The sequence below is a fragment of the Triticum dicoccoides genome, chromosome 1A (genome assembly GCF_002162155.2).
Source record: "Triticum dicoccoides isolate Atlit2015 ecotype Zavitan chromosome 1A, WEW_v2.0, whole genome shotgun sequence".
NCBI classification, from domain to species: domain Eukaryota; kingdom Viridiplantae; phylum Streptophyta; class Magnoliopsida; order Poales; family Poaceae; genus Triticum; species Triticum dicoccoides.
In genome coordinates, this window is record NC_041380.1 from 32,359,421 (window position 1) to 32,376,106 (window position 16,686).

Genomic DNA, 16,686 nt, shown 5'->3' on the forward strand with positions numbered 1-16,686 from the left:
CAAGTGTCGATGATGTCTAGTAGATAGTTGGCTAGCTATTTACCTGCTGCTGATTGATGCTCTTGTCGTTAGCATTATACTCCTGGAATCATATTATATTATATCTAGTGTTCTTGTGGTTCTGTGAAGATGCATCACAAACATCTAGGTCATTGAAGTTGGTTGAATCTGTTGATTTATCATATATTTGGCCCATAAATCTACATTTCTATGAGATCTCTTTCAATAGTCTGTACACTAAGCCTGGAGGTTTGCAAATCTACTCCAGGAATAATAGCGACTCTAATGCTGGTAGCCTATGTGTTCACTCTTTTACAGGAGCTCCAGGTCTATGGAATTTGAAGTTCGAAGCTGTATAGCCCTACTCAGCAAAGAGCCGTATAGACTGTAAATATTGTAATATTGTAATAGTAGGCATATTTGGGTTGTAATACACTATGTACAGATTGTGGTAGACTTAGTTGTATTTGGTAAACTATATTTGTACGACTTAGTTGTATTTGGTGAACTATATTTGTACTGTTCCATCTGAAATATTGACTATGTATGTGATTTGAAAACGTGTGGAATGGAAACCTGACTCGTGGGACCCACTTATGAAAATAATTTGAGCAGTTTTGAAATTTTTGTCAAGTGGGCCCAATGTGTGAGATGATGACAAGTGGGACCAGCTCCAAAATATAATGGCCCAAACAATGTTAAAAGGCCCCGGCCCAAAAATAAATAAAAGGCTGAAATGGGCTTGGCCCGCTTAACTTACAGAAAAAATAAATATTAAAAAGGCTGAATTAATGGGCTCGGCCCATGTAAAACACCCAATTGGACCGGGCTGAATCTTGTGCCACATCAGCTTGCCACGCTGGATGCCTACGTGGCCTGCAGAGGTTGCTAGTGACCAAAACGCCATAGTGGACATATTTTGGTCATAAACATTTGCGACCATTCTAGAAGAAAGGTCGCTATAGAGTTTACGACGGCCAGCTTTTGACCTTATGTTTTTGGTCACAAAAAGGTCATAAATGGAAATTTGTGACCATTCAGTGACCAATAGTGGTGGTCACAAGTTGACATATTTCTTGTAGTGAGTAGAGCTTCGAGGGAGAGTTTTGTCAGCACGATGGTGTGATGATGGTGACGATTAAGCTACCAGAACAGGGCTTCGCCTAAGCACCACTACGATATGACCGAGGTGGATTATGGTGGAGGGGGGAACCGCAGACGGCTACAAGATCAATGATCAACTTGTGTCTCTATGGGGTGCCCCCCTCCCCCGTATATAATGGAGTGGAGGAGGGGGAGGGGCCGGCCTCCTAGGCGCGCCCCAAGGGGAGTCCTACTCCCACCGGGAGTAGGATTCCCCCTTCCCTTGTTTAGATTTAGGAGAGAAGGAAGGAGGAGGAAGAAGGAAGGAAGGAAAGGGGGGACGGCCCCCTCCCAATTCGGATTCGGCTTGGGGGGTGCGCCCCCTCCTTTCCTTCTTTTCCTTCTCTTCCACTAAGGCCCAATAAGGCCCATATACCTCCCGGGGGTCCGGTAACCTCCCGGTGCTCCGATATACTCCCGATTTCACACGGAACCATTCTGATGTCCAAACATAGGCTTCCAATATATCAAAATTTACGTCCCAGCCATTTCGAGACTCCTCGTCATGTCCGTGATCAAATCCGGGACTGCGAACTACCTTCGGTACATCAAAACACATAAACTTGTAATACCGATCGTCAACGAACGTTAAGCGTGCGGACCCTATGGGTTAGAGAACTATGTAGACATGACCGAGACATGTGTCCGGTCAATAACCAATAGCGGAACCTGGATACTCATATTCGTTCCTACATATTCTACGAACATCTTTATCAGTCAAACCGCATAACGATATACGTTGTTCCCTTTGTCATCGGTATGTTACTTGCCCGAGATTCGATCGTCGGTATCTCAATACCTAGTTCAATATCGTTACCGGCAAGTCTCTTTACTTGTTCCATAATGCAACATCCTGTAACTAACTCAGTAGCTACATTTTTGCAAGGCTTATAGTGATGTACATTACCGAGAGGGCCCAGAGATACCTCTCCGACAATCGGAGTGACAAATCCTAATCTTGATCCATGCCAACTCAACAAACACCACCGGAGACACCTGTAGAGCACCTTTATAATCACCCAGTTACGTTGTGACGTTTGGTAGTACACAAAGTGTTCCTCCGGTATTTGGGAATTGCATGATCTCATAGTCATAGGAACATGTATAGCTATGGAGAAAGCAAATAGCAACAAACTAAACGATCATCGTGCTAAGCTAATGAATGGGTCAAGTCAATCACATCATTCTCTAATGATGTGATCTCGTTAATCAAATGACAACTCATGTCTATGGTTAGGAAACATAACCATAATTGATTCAACGAGCTAGTTAAGTAGAGGCAAACTAGTGACACTCTGTTTGTCTATGCATTCACACATGTACTAAGTTTCTGGTTAATACAATTCTAGCATGAATAATATAACATTTATCATGATATAAGGAAATATAAATAACAAATTTATTATTGCCTCTAGGGCATATATCCTTCAGTCTCCCACTTGCACTAGAGTCAATAATCTAGATTACATTGTAATGATTCTAACACCCATGGAGTCTTGGTGATGATCATGTTTTTCTCGTGAGAGAGGCTTAGTCAACGGGTCTGCAACATTTAGAACCGTATATATCTTGCAAATCTCTATGTCTCCCTCCTTGACTTGATCGCGGACGGAGTTGAAGCGTCTCTTGATGTGCTTGGTTCTCTTGTGAAATCTGGATTCCTTTGCCAAGGCAATTGCACCAGTATTGTCACAAAAGATTTTCATTGGACCCGATGCACTAGGTATGACACCTAGATCGGATATGAACTCCTTCATCCAGACTCCTTCATTTACTGCTTCAGAAGCAGCTATGTATTCTGCTTCACATGTAGATCCCGCCACGACGCTCTGCTTGGAACAGCACCAAATGAAAGCTCCACCATTTAATAAAAACACATATCTGGTTTGTGACTTAGAGTCATCCGGATCAGTGTCAAAGCTTGCATCGGCGTAACCGTTTATGACGAGCTCTTTGTCACCTCCATATACGAGAAACATATCCTTAGTCCTTTTCAGGTATTTCAGGATGTTCTTGACCGCTGTCCAGTGATCCACTCCTGGATTACTTTGGTACCTCCCTACTAAACTTATAGCAAGGCACATATCAGGTCTGGTACACAGCATTGCATACATGATAGAGCCTATGGTTGAAGCATAGGGAACACCTTTCATTTTCTCTCTATCTTCTGCAGTGGTCGGGCATTGAGTCTGACTCAACTTCACACCTTGCAATACAGGCAAGAACCCTTTCTTTGCCTGATCCATTTTGAACTTCTTCAAAACTTTATCAAGATATGTGCTTTGTGAAAGTCCAATCAAGCGTCTTTATACATCTCTATAGATCTTGATGCCCAATATATAAGAAGCTTCACATTGAAAAATTCTTATTCAAGTATCCTTTTATGCTATTCAAAAATTCAGTATAATTTCTGATCAATAATATGTCATCTACATATAATATCAGAAATGCTACGGAGCTCCCACTCACTTTCTTGTAAATACAAGCTTCTCCAAAAGTTTGTATAAAACCATATGCTTTGATCACACTATCAAAGCGTATATTCCAACTCCGAGATGCTTGCACCAGTCCATAAATGGATCGCTGGAGCTTGCACACTTTGTTAGCACCTTTTGGATCGGCAAAAACTTCTGGTTGCATCATATATAACTCTTCTTTAAGATATCCATTGAGGAATTCAGTTTTGACATCCATTTGCCAAATTTCATAATCATGAAATGCGGCAATTGCTAACATGATTTAGACAGACTTAAGCATCGCTACGGTTGAGAAGGTCTTATTGTAGTCAACACCTTGAACTTGTCAAAAACCTTTTGCAACAAGTCGAGCTTTGTAGACAGTAACATTACCGTCAGCGTCTGCCTTGTTCTTGAAGATCCATTTATTCTCTATGGCCTGCCGATCATCGGGCAAGTCAACCAAAGTCCACACTTTGTTCTCATACATAGATCCCATCTCAGATTTCATGGCCTCAAGCCATTTTGCGGAATTTGGGCTCATCATCGCTTCCTCATAGTTCGTAGGTTCGTCATGGTCGAGTAACATGACTTCCAAAACAGGATTACCGTTCCACTCTGGTGCGGATCTTACTCTGGTTGACCTACGAGGTTCGGTAGTAACTTGAATAGAAGTTTCAGGATCATCATCATTAGCTTCCTTGCTAGTTGGTGTAGGAATCACTAGAACTGACTTCTGTGAAGTACTACTTTCCAACTCGGGAGAAGGTACAATTACCTCATCAAGTTCTACTTTCCTCCCACTCACTTCTTTCGAGAGAAACTCCTTCTCTAGAAAATATCCATTCTTAGCAACGAAAATCTTGCCTTCGGATCTATGATAGAAGGTGTACCCAACAGTCTCCTTTGGGTATCCTATGAAGACACATTTCTCCAATTTGGGTTCGAGCTTATCAGGTTGAAGCTTTTTCACATAAGCATTGCAACCCCAAACTTTAAGAAACGACAACTTGGGTTTCTTGCCAAACCATAGTTCATAAGGTGTCATCTCAACGGATTTAGATGGTGCCCTATTTAATGTGAATGCAGCCGTCTCTAAAGCATAACCCCAAAATGATAGCGGTAAATCAGTGAGAGACATCATAGATCGCACCATATCTAGTAAAGTGTGATTACGACGTCCAGACACACCATTACGCTATGGTGTTCCATGTGGCGCGAGTTGTGAAACTATTCCACATTGTTTCAAATGAAGACCAAACTCGTAACTCAAATATTCTCCACCATGATCAGATCATAGAAACTTTATTTTCTTGTTACGATGATTTTCCACTTCACTCTGAAATTCTTTGAACTTTTCAAATGTTTCAGACTTATGTTTCATCAAGTAGATATACCCCTATCTTCTTAAATCATCTGTGAAGGTAAGAAAATAACGATACCCGCCGCGAGCATCAACACTCATCGGACCGCATACATCACTATGTATTATTTCCAACAAGTCTGTTGCTCGCTCCATTGTTCCGGAGAACGGAGTCTTAGTCATCTTGCCCATGAGGCATGGTTCGCAAGCATCAAGTGATTCATAATCAAGTGATTCCAAAAGCCCATCGGCATGGAGTTTCTTCATGCGCTTTACACCAATATGACCTAAACGGCAGTGCCACAAATAAGTTGCACTATCATTATTAAACTTATATATTTTGGCTTCAATACTATGAACATGTGTATCACTACTATCAAGATTTAGTAAAAATAGACCACTCATCAAGGGTGCATGACCATAAAAGATATTACTCATATAAATAGAACAACCATTATTCTCTGATTTAAATGAATAACTGTCTCGCATCAAACAAGATCCAGATATAATGTTCATGCTCAACGCTGGCACCAAATAACAATTATTTAGGTCTAAAACTAACCCTGAAGGTAGATGTAGAGGTGGCGTGCCGACGACGATCACATTGACTTTGGAACCATTTCCCATGTGCATCGTCACCTCGTCCTTAGCCAATCTTCGCTTAATCTGTAGCCCCTGTGTTCGAGTTGCAAATGTTAGCAACTGAATTAGTATCAAATACCCAGGCACTACCGCGAGCATTAGTAAGGTACACATCAACAACATGTATATCAAATATACCTTTCACTTTGCCATCCTTCTTCTCTGCCAAATACTTGGGGCGGTTCCGCTTCCAGTGATCAGTCCCTTTGCAGTAGAAGCACTCAGCCTCAGGCTTAGGTCCAGACTAGAATTTCTTCACTTGAGCAGCAACTGGCTTGTTGTTCTTCTTGAAGTTCCCCTTCTTCCCTTTACCCTTTTTCTTGAAACTAGTGGTCTTGTTGACCATCAACACTTGATGCTCCTTCTTGATTTCTACCTCCGCGGCCTTTAGCATTGCGAAGAGCTCGGGAATCGTCGTATCCATCCCTTTCATATTATAGTTCATCACAAAGCTCTTGTAGCTTGGTGGCAGTGATTGAAGAACTATGTCAATAACACTATCATCAGGAAGATTAACTCCCAGCTGAGTCAAGTGGTTGTGGTACCCAGACATTCTGAGTATATGTTCACTGACAGAACTATTCTCCTCCATTTTGCAGCTATAAAACTTATTGGAGACTTCATATCTCTCAATCGGATCATTTGCTTGAAATATTAACTTCAACTCTTGGAACATCTCATATGCTCCATGACGTTTAAAATGTCGCTGAAGTCCCGGTTCTAAGCCGTAAAGCATGGCACACGGAACTATCGAGTAGTCATCAGATTTTCTCTGCCAGTTGTTCTTAGCGTCGTCAGTTGCATCAGCAGCAGGCCTGGCACTCAGCGGTGCTTCTAGGACATAATTCTTCTGTGCAGCAATGAGGATAATCCTCAAGTTACGGACCCAGTCCGTGTAATTGCTACCATCATCTTTCAACTTTGCTTTCTCAAGGAACGCATTAAAATTCAACGGAACAACAGCACGGGCCATCTATCTACAATCAACATAGACAAGCAAGATACTATCAGGTACTAAGTTCATGATAAATTTAAGTTCAATTAATCATATTACTTAAGAACTCCCACTTAGATAGACATCCCTCTAATCCTCTAAGTGATCACGTGATCCAAATCAACTAAACCATGTCCGATCATCACGTGAGATGGAGTAGTTTCAATGGCGAACATCACTATGTTGATCATATCTACTATATGATTCACGCTCGATGAGGGAGTCCTGGATTAGGGGGTCTCCGGACAACCGGACTATATCCTTTGGCCAGACTGTTGGACTATGAAGATACAAGATTGAAGACTTCGTCCCGTGTCCGGATGGGACTCTACTTGGCATGGAAGGCAAGCTAGGCAATACGGATATGTATCTCCTACCATGTAACCGACCTTGTGTAACCCTAGCCCCCTCCGGTGTCTATATAAACCGGAGAGTTTAGTCCATAGGACAACAACAATCATACCATAGGCTAGCTTCTAGGGTTTAGCCTCTCTGATCTCGTGGTAGATCAACTCTTGTAATACTCATATCATCAAGAACAATTAAGCAGGACGTAGGGTATTACCTCCATCAAGAGGGCCCGAACCTGGGTAAACATCGTGTTCCCTGCCTCATGTTACCATCCGCCTTAGACGCACAGTTCGGGACCCCCTACCTGAGATCCGCCGGTTTTTGACACCGACATTGGTGCTTTCATTGAGAGTTCCGTTGTGCCGTCACCGTAATGCTTGATGACCCCTTCGATCATCGGTAACGATGCGGTCCAGGGTGTGGCTTTCCTCCTTGGACAGATCTTCGTATTCGGCGGCTTCACACTACGGGCCAATTCACTTGGCCATCTGGAGCAGATCGGGAGCTACGCCCCTGGCCATCAGGTCAGATTTGGAAACTTGAACTACACGGCTGACATCCGCGGAGACTTGATCTTCGACAGATTCAAGCCCATGTCAGACGCGCCGTACAGTCGTGACGAGCATGATGTAACTCTGCCGTCGGACAACGTTCGGGAGATCGCATCTGCAACTACTCCGGCCATCAATCCGGAGCAACTCGCGCCATCCGAGAGCAGAGAGATAGACTCCGCCATGGAGGCCGCACTTTCAGTGCCGATAGAGCCAGATACTGACTTCACCCCTTACGAGAGCCGCGTTGCCGAACCACTAGATTCTTCTCCGGCCACGGGCTCCGAGCCGCCTGCATCCACACCCATCAAATCCGATTGGGCGCTGATCATGGAGTTCACCTCCGCGGATATCTTTCGGCACTCACCTTTCGGCGATGTGCTAAATTCATTAAGGTCTCTCTCCCTGTCAGGAGAACCTTGGCCGAACTATGTCCGGCTAGAAAGGGATGCAGACGACGAAAAAATTCGCTGCCCATCCACCACCCACTTAGTAGCCACTATCGACGACTTAACCGACATGCTCGACTTTGACTCTGAAGACTTCGACGGCATGGATGACGATGAGGGAAATGAACAGGAACCACCACCCACAGGGCACTGGACCGCCAGCTTAGCATATGATATATACATGGTGGACACCCCCAAAGAAGGCAATGGCGATGAGACAGCGGAGGATGACCCCTCCAAGAAGCAACCCAAGCGCCTACGTCAGCGGCGCCGCTCTAAGTCCCGCCAAAGAAAAAATAGTGATACCGGCACAGGAGATAATAACACTCTGGATAGTGCCGAAGAAAACAACAATCCCCTCCAGCACGATGTAGAGCCGGAGGACGAACAAGCTAGCCCTCCAGAGCGGGCAGCAGATGGGGAACCGGAGGAGGACAATTACATGCCTCTCTCCGAAGACGAGGCGAGCCTCGGCGATGAAGAATTTATCATGCCTGAGGACCTCGTCGAGCAAGAGCGCTTCAAGCGCTGGCTTATGGCCATGGCAAATAGCCTGAAGAAAAAGCAGCAACAGCTTCAAGCTGATCAAGACTTGCTAGCAGACAGGTGGACCGAAGTCCTTGCGGCCGAGGAGTATGAACTCGAGCGCCCCTCCAAGAGTTACCCAAAACGTAGATTGCTACCTCGCCTCGAGGAGGAAGCATTGAAACGCATTCACCAGTGTATGATGCGGCTGACCGGCCATCGCGTGGCCGAGCCAGAGAGGCATTTCAGCCTGAAGTTCAGCCTGCACCCCGCCGCCACTCAATCAAAAATACTAAGGCCCGGGACAACACAAGGGGCCTGCGAGACGTACTGGACAGTATGGCAAAAATCGCAAGGTTAATATACGGGTCACGGACATGCACGCCAACACGGGACGATGATCATCGTGTTGGATACACCAAGAGTAAATCCGGCCGAGCCGAATACAGCAGACAAGATTCATATGAAGTGCGTCGGGATATAGCCCGGCACAGAGGCACCGCACACCCCCTATGCTTCACTGGTGAAGTTATGAATCACGAATTCCCAGAGGGTTTCAAACCCGTAAATATCGAATCATACGATGGCACAACAGATCCCGCTGTATGGATTGAGTATTTCCTCCTTCACATCCACATGGCTCGCGGTGATGATCTGCACGCCATCAAATACCTCCCACTAAAACTCAAAGGGCAAGCTTGGCATTGGCTGAACAGTTTGCCAACAGAGTCCGTCGGCAGCTGGGAGGATCTGTAAGACACATTTCTTGACAACTTCCAGGGCACTTATGTGCAGCCACCGGATGCTGATGACTTGAGCCACATAACCCAGCAGCCAGGGGAATCGGCCAGACAATTCTGGACACGGTTCCTGACTAAGAAAAACCATATTGTAGACTGTCCAGACGCAGAGGCCCTAGCGGCATTCAAGCATAACATCCACGACGAGTGGCTCGCCCGCCACCTCGGCCAGGAGAACACTACTAGGGAAAAGCCTACCAGCAGCGAGGGTTTTGGGCCTCTCAGTAGCGCGGGCACCAGTGCTACAGCTAACGTATAGCAGTAGCGCCGGTTGTCCCACGCTACTACTATACATGAATAGCTGTAGCGCTCTTTGGGAAAGGGCGCTACTGATATTATCTGCAGCGCTGTTTGCTGGGACGCGCTACTGACAATGCGGCGCTACTGCTAAATTTCCCCCCTCGCTACTACTAGTTTATTTATTAGTTTTTTTCCTGCATATTTGTTTTGTATTTGTTTTGTATTTGAATAGGCTTTATACAATAATCTTTAGCATATCATACACATACAAATGTAATCATAGCATATACATACAATTAGTCTCATCAAATCATGTCATCATCATAATCATCATCCAACACAAAGTGGTCTCTCGTCATCATCTCGAAAATAGCGATACAAGTCTCGAATGATATGCAAATACATCGTCATCCATCTAAAAAATGATATACGCGAGAAGAGCTATCACTTTGAGAACATGAGTTCGTATCCCTCTTTCGCATTAGCGTGAACCTCTAAACTAACTACTGCCTGTCGCTCGGAAACCGGAAGGGCCTGACACTCCGGCCACTTGTCGTATATATACTCCTGGCATAGCACTTCTTCGCCATCTATGATCTATGCACCTGCATCATCACATGAGTCGATAATATGCAACATATATAGTTGAGCAACAGAAAGAGACAGACTTGGCAAAAATAAAAACAACATGCCATAAGCATAAATAACAAAGTTCATCGTACCCCAAAATGCCCTAACTAGAGTGATTTTCGCTAGTCGAGGAGGAGGACGGTTTAATTACATCACAAATAAAGTTTCACCGTGCATAACTCAAAGTTTTGTCATACAAAAAGTATGGACTAAACGGACACATTGTCATATATCGACAATCACTCCAACATGTCGTTCCATCCATCCAAGTCAGGGAGATAGTCCCCGAGCCTAGTGAAAGGCTTCAGGTCGAGACGCTGAGAGGCTATCCATGTTCGGACGTCTTCCCGCGACATTTGTCCTTCTCCGTAGAACATCCCTGTTTTTCCGACGACCTCCTTCATGATGATTTGGGCAAGTTCGCGCTGGATGTTATAGAACTCAGCTCGAAGTCGATGATCCTCGATATCTCCTATGTCCTTTGCCCATTGCAGAATATGGGCATCGCCGGATCTAGGTGACATGCGAAGGTTCTGGTGATCCCGTCTGTACTCCAGCATGTGGTGTAGGACATAGAATCCATCATTAAGAGAATCGTTCGGTTGCTGGATGCAGCAGAAGTCGGTCTTATGGCCGAAGGCGACCCTGCCGCCCCTTCTGTTCTTGTCCCTGACCTCTCCACCCCTTGTTTGGTAGTAAAACATAGCACTATAGAGAACATCCTTGATGTGGGTGTAATCATTTTTGTGAATGTTCTTCGATGAGTCCAAGTAAAGAGCATGGGAGAATCGGGGGTAGAGGATGATGAGGACGACGCGCCCGCCGCTACGCAAAATAAGTCCTCAAATTAATTAGCCTCCACCGTGCAAATGAATGATTAAAATCGAAGGAAGGATAGCAGCGCGGATGACTTACACAGGATGATAAGGCACGAGAATCGCCTCCTTGTCCTTATTGGTGAGCATGAAATTGACGATGTAATCCCTCGCGTATTCACGGTGATTTGCGCAGACTCCCAAGAAACCCTCGTGCATGTAGTACGGGTCAGCAACACAGATATGAGATATCTGCTCAACCCCGATGATGTAGTTCATGTGCAAGGCATAAAGGCGGACAAACGTAAAATCCAGCTTCTTCACGTGAAACATGTCGAATATGTAATTGAATTCGGAGGAAGAACTTATCCGCGGGGAAGCTGTCGACGTACGACATTTGCCGCGGAACGTTAACCACGTAGAGTGGGTATCCTGGATCTTTCGAGGCGATGAGGTCTTTCTCTACCCGCAGCACATCGTCATGAAGTCTCTTTAGATCGCCGAATCTAGCCCGTAGCGCTGTTGCAGGTAGGATTGGTTGACCGGGGATATGCCATTTATCCACACCGGGGAAATCTATACGGTCCTGAAGCCAAGGCTGCTGAGGCGGTTGGATCATAGAAACAGCTTTTTTGCCTTTCCTCGCTCTCTTCCTAAACTTCTTTACTACCGGAAGGTCGTCCATAATATGTTGAGACGGCAATTCAGGCACCGACTCATGACGCTTAAACCCTGAGGAGGCGCCAGTATAGACATATTGTTTAGCAGCGCCATCGTCGTCCTCATCCTCATCCATGGCGACGTCATCAGCGACTAATGGAGCCTCCTCCTTACCCCGTCCGCTATCACCCAACCCGACACCCGACGATAATTGGGTAGGTGGGTGTTGATGTTCATACCTTGCTGAGGCTGCATGCTCGTGGGTGTGCTCCCGGCCGCCTCCAGACGAAGCAGACTCTTTGTCCACAACAGGACCCACCCAGCATTGCAACAATCACCAAGCCGCCGCGGTGTCTCGTCGTCATACCCCAGTAGTACTGGAGGAGGCAAATTCTTGTGGCCCGGTTTGACACTGGCCACGGAAACCTTGAAGACGTTCGGGGGGATCGGCCGGCTGTGGAACAATGGTTCCTTCGGCTCCATTATCGTCGCCTTCCCCACGTCCACCTTCTGGTCGCCGATGGTGTACAATATGGTGCACGGGGTTTCGTCGGCCTGCAAAGAAAAGTCTACGACGTGAGACATCCGACAGGCAACTAAAATGGGAGATTATACATTTATATTGAATGGGGCCGGTGTGACAGATACCATGAGGGCGTCGAGCTCAGCCAAAGACGAAGCACCGCCTAGCACATCCGGTGCGGGAGCCGGTGCGGGAGCCGGTGCGGGAGCAGGTGCAGCTCTAGGTGCTGGTGTAACACTAGTCGAGCTGCTCCCCGCCAAGAAGTCAGCAAGGGGAAAGTCCGCTGCATCTTTTTTTGGATTTTGCCTGGTCCAATTGAAAACGGCCGGAACCAAGGTAGTAGAAATATCTAAAGCCACCTGTTTTGCGGTAGCTACCGCTGTTGCGACTGTCTTAGTTGATTTCTTCTCAACCGCAATCTCAACCCTCTTGTCGATGTTTTCTTCATTTAAACTCCGTCTTTCCTTTCTCTCCTCCGTGGTCTCACAGTAGTACTTCTTCCATGTGGCGCCGTCTCCGACACCGTGCACGCGTCCATACGACGGTCGAGTATCCACTGGTTATTGTTTCAATATGTTCAACGCCCGATTGAATGGAGTGTCCCACTTGGGCCTCGCCAATGCCTCAGACGGCGAGTCACTTTCGGCCGCAATCTTGTGCTGCTCTCTCTGCAAAAGGCACAACGATCGTTTACAAATATGACTAACATGTGCAGTCGAATTGATCAGAAACTAAAATTACCAGCAGTCTCATGAACTCCGAAATGACCGGTGTTGTCTCGTAAACCTTTTTCACTGGGTCCCAACGGTGTCGGGCCCTGAGGACGTCACGCTCCTGTGGGACGGTGAACTCCGCCAAGGGGTCTGGGATGCCCAGACTCGCGGCTTCCGCGTCCTCCTTGGCCCATTTGGACCTCTTTCCGCCATAACCACGGCTTCCGAGGTGGTGGCTCCCAATGTTCCTCTCTTGAAGCCCCTTCATGTACTTAGACTTTTTTTTGGCATCTTCAGCCTCGCAAGCCTCCTTGAATATTTGAAACTGCTCTTCCGTGATTGTCGGATTATCCTTTACAATCTCGGAGTAGGGTTCCTTCATGTCGATGATCCTTGCTTTCACTCGATTTTTCCAGGCGGCCAACACGTCGCTAAACTTGGTCATGGCGTGTTTGTTTATCTTCTTCATTGCCGGGTCCTCATCTGGATCTTTATAATCCTTCTCATTCCGGCCGGGAACAAGAATATCTGATGAAACTTCTTTAGGAGGGAGCTCCTCATATTTTCTATCTTCTGTAGTTTCTCATCGTTGATGGTGGCGGTTGTCCATACGATGCAGCCTATTTGATTGCCGTAGCATCGACGCGCTTCCTCAGGCGCCGTTGGCTCAAAATTGCCGTCGTCCACCTCCGTGACCACCACTCTAGTAGTCCTGAGTTTGTTAGGAACCTGTTGCCTCTTTGCTTTCGGTTCTACACTGGCTCCACTCCCCGAGGCAGCGCTGGTCTCAGTCTCAGCGCCGGCCTCGATGCCTGTCTGAATCTGAGCGCCGGTCTCAGTCTTAGCACCGGTCTGCGTGTTGGTCTCAGTCCCCGATGCCACCGGTGGGCCCAGCAATAACATCAGTTGATCATCGGTAAGGCTAAAAAATTCGTCTGCCGCCCGGTAGGCGTCATCACAATCACCAGAACCCTGTCCTTCATCGTTGCTAGCCATGTTTCCTATGATTAAATCTAGTCAATTAATTCTAGACCTAATAAAATGAATAATGACATAAAAAAGGCATATTGTTTTGCAGGAACGTTGACTCCTTCCTGGTGCGGCAAGCCACACGGGCACTCGATATGTCCTAGTTTATAGCACAAGTCATGCCGAAATTCATGGAAAATTTCGGCATGACCTTTGCTAAAAAGTGGACAAATCGAGAACCTGAAATTTGCCGGAACGGAAATGAATCAACATTCCCGCAAAATATATATAGGCCACTCAGCTTCATTGAAACAACAAAGCCACTTGGGCACAAACAACATGACCACTTCAATGAAAAGATATAATCAACAATAAAAGTCTAGGAAGGGATCATCTTTAAAATAAAACTTGCCTAAATAACCTAGATAATTAACCTAATCAAACTAGTTAACCTGACTAGTTCTCTGTTAAAGCCCTAACTAAATTTTTGCACTAACCTAGGTAATTAACCTAATTAAACTAGTTAACCTAACTACTTCTCTGTCAAAGCCCTAACTAAATTTTTGCCCTAACCTAGATAATTAACATAATTAAACTAGCTAACCTATGCATGAGAGAGAGAGAGGTGGGGTGGGGGCTTACAGAGGATGGCTCTGGTGGTGGCGAGGGAGGCAGGGGCGTCTCCGGTGACGGCGAGGGAGGTAGTTCTGGCAAGGGAGGATCCGGTAGCGTCGACGGCGGCTCCGGTGGCGTTGATGAGGCCTCGCGGCTCCGTGGCGTTGGGGGCGGCTCCGATGGCGTCGACGGCGCACGGCTCTGGTGGCTCCGGGGGCGTCGATGTCGGCAGGAGACGACGGCGAAGTGGGGCGACGACGAATCGGGGAGACGGCAGCGGGGTGGGTCGAGAGATTTGGGGGGCAAGTGGTGGCGGGGGGAAACGGTTTTTTGGTTAAGTCAAAACTAGCAGTAGCGCATTTCGCAGAACGCGCTATAGCTAAGGTAGCTATATCGCTTTTTCCAAAACGCGCTACTGCTATACATATGTAAGTTTCTCTCTTTTTTATTTCCTTTTCTGTTTCTATAGCGGGGGTCCTCGAAATGCGCTGCAGCTGCGTTAGCTACAGCGCCTCTTACTAACACACGCTACAGCTAAGCCTTTCTCTGTTTTTTTGCTTTTTCATTTATTTTGCTTTACATTTTATTTTATTTTCTTTCTCCTTTTTCTGTTTCTTTCATTTTCATTTACTTTTCTATTTGTTTTTCATTTTATTTTATTTACATTAGCAGTAGCGCTGTTACAGGGAAACGCGCTGCTACTCATGCCCTAGCGGTAGCGCGCTTCCTGCAAGGCCGCTACTGCTATGCGTAGCCCATCGTTCCAGCAATGGGAATATTAGTAGTAGCGCTTTTACGGGCACACGCGCTACTGCTAGAAACGTATCTGCAGCGCGGTTTATTCTGAACTGCTACTGCTATCTAGCACTAGCGCCCTTTTTTAACCCGCGTTGTTGCTAAATTTCTGTGTATAAGGTTTTCCCTAGTAGTGGAAGCCGAAATCTATGGCAGCCCTCACAACACTCATGACCCGCTTTTGCGCGGGCGATCGAGGATAGCTGGATGGCTCGCAGCAACAACACATCGAGGAATCCGGACACCTCGGATACTAAAGATGTTAATGGTAGGCAACGTCGTAACAGACCAAAGCGCTGCAATAAAGGCGATAACACGGAAGACACGGCAGTCAACGCCGGATTCAGAGGCTCTAGATCCGGTCAGCGGAAAAAGCCATTTAAAAGAAATACTCCGGCTCCGTCCAGTTTGGATCGCATACTGGATCGCTCGTGCCAAATCCACGGCACCCGCGACAAGCCAGCCAATCACACCAACAGAGAATGTTGGGTGTTCAAGCAGGCCGGCAAGTTAAATGCCAAAAACAAGGACAAGGGGCTGCATAGAGATGACGAGGAGGAGCCCCGGCCGCCGAACACGGGAGGACAGAAGGGGTTTCCCCCACAAGTGAAGACGGTGAACATGATATACGCAACCCACATTCCCAAGAGGGAGCGGAATCATGCAATAAGGGACGTCTATGCAATGGAGCCCGTCTCCCCAAAGTTCAACCCATGGTCTACTTGCCCGATCACCTTCGATCGCAGGGACCACCCCACTGTTGGGTAACGTAGTAATTTCATAAAATTTCCTACGCACACGCAAGATCATGGTGATGCATAGCAACGAGAGGGGAGAGTGTTGTCCATGTACCCTCGTAGACCGAAAACGGAAGCGTTTGCACAAAGCGGTTGATGTAGTCGTACGTCTTCACGATCCGACCGGTCAAGTACCAAACGCACGGCACCTCCGAGTTTAGCACACGTTCAGCCGGATGACGTCCCTCTAACTCCGATCCAGCCGAGTGTTGAGGGAGAGTTTTGTCAGCACGACGGCGTGGTGACGATGTTGATGTTCTACCGACGCAGGGCTTCGCCTAAGCACCGCTACAGTATTATCGAGGTGGACTATGGTGGAGGGGGGCACCGCACACGGCTAAGAGACGATCAACTTGATCAACTTGTGTGTCTAGAGGTGCCACCCTACCCCTGTATATAAAGGAGCAAGGGGGGTGCGGCCGGCCAAGGGGAGAGGCGCGCCGGAGGAGTCCTACTCCCACCGGGAGTAGGACTCCCACCCCCCTTTTCCTAGTTGGATTAGGACTTGGGAGGGGGAAGAAGGAAAGAGGGGGGCCGGCCCCCTTTGCCCTAAACCAATTTGGTTTGGGCCTTGGGGGGCGCTCCCCACACTTCCCTTGCTTCCCTCCTTTTCCACTAAGGCCCATGTAGGCCCATTAAGTCCCTGGGGGGTTCC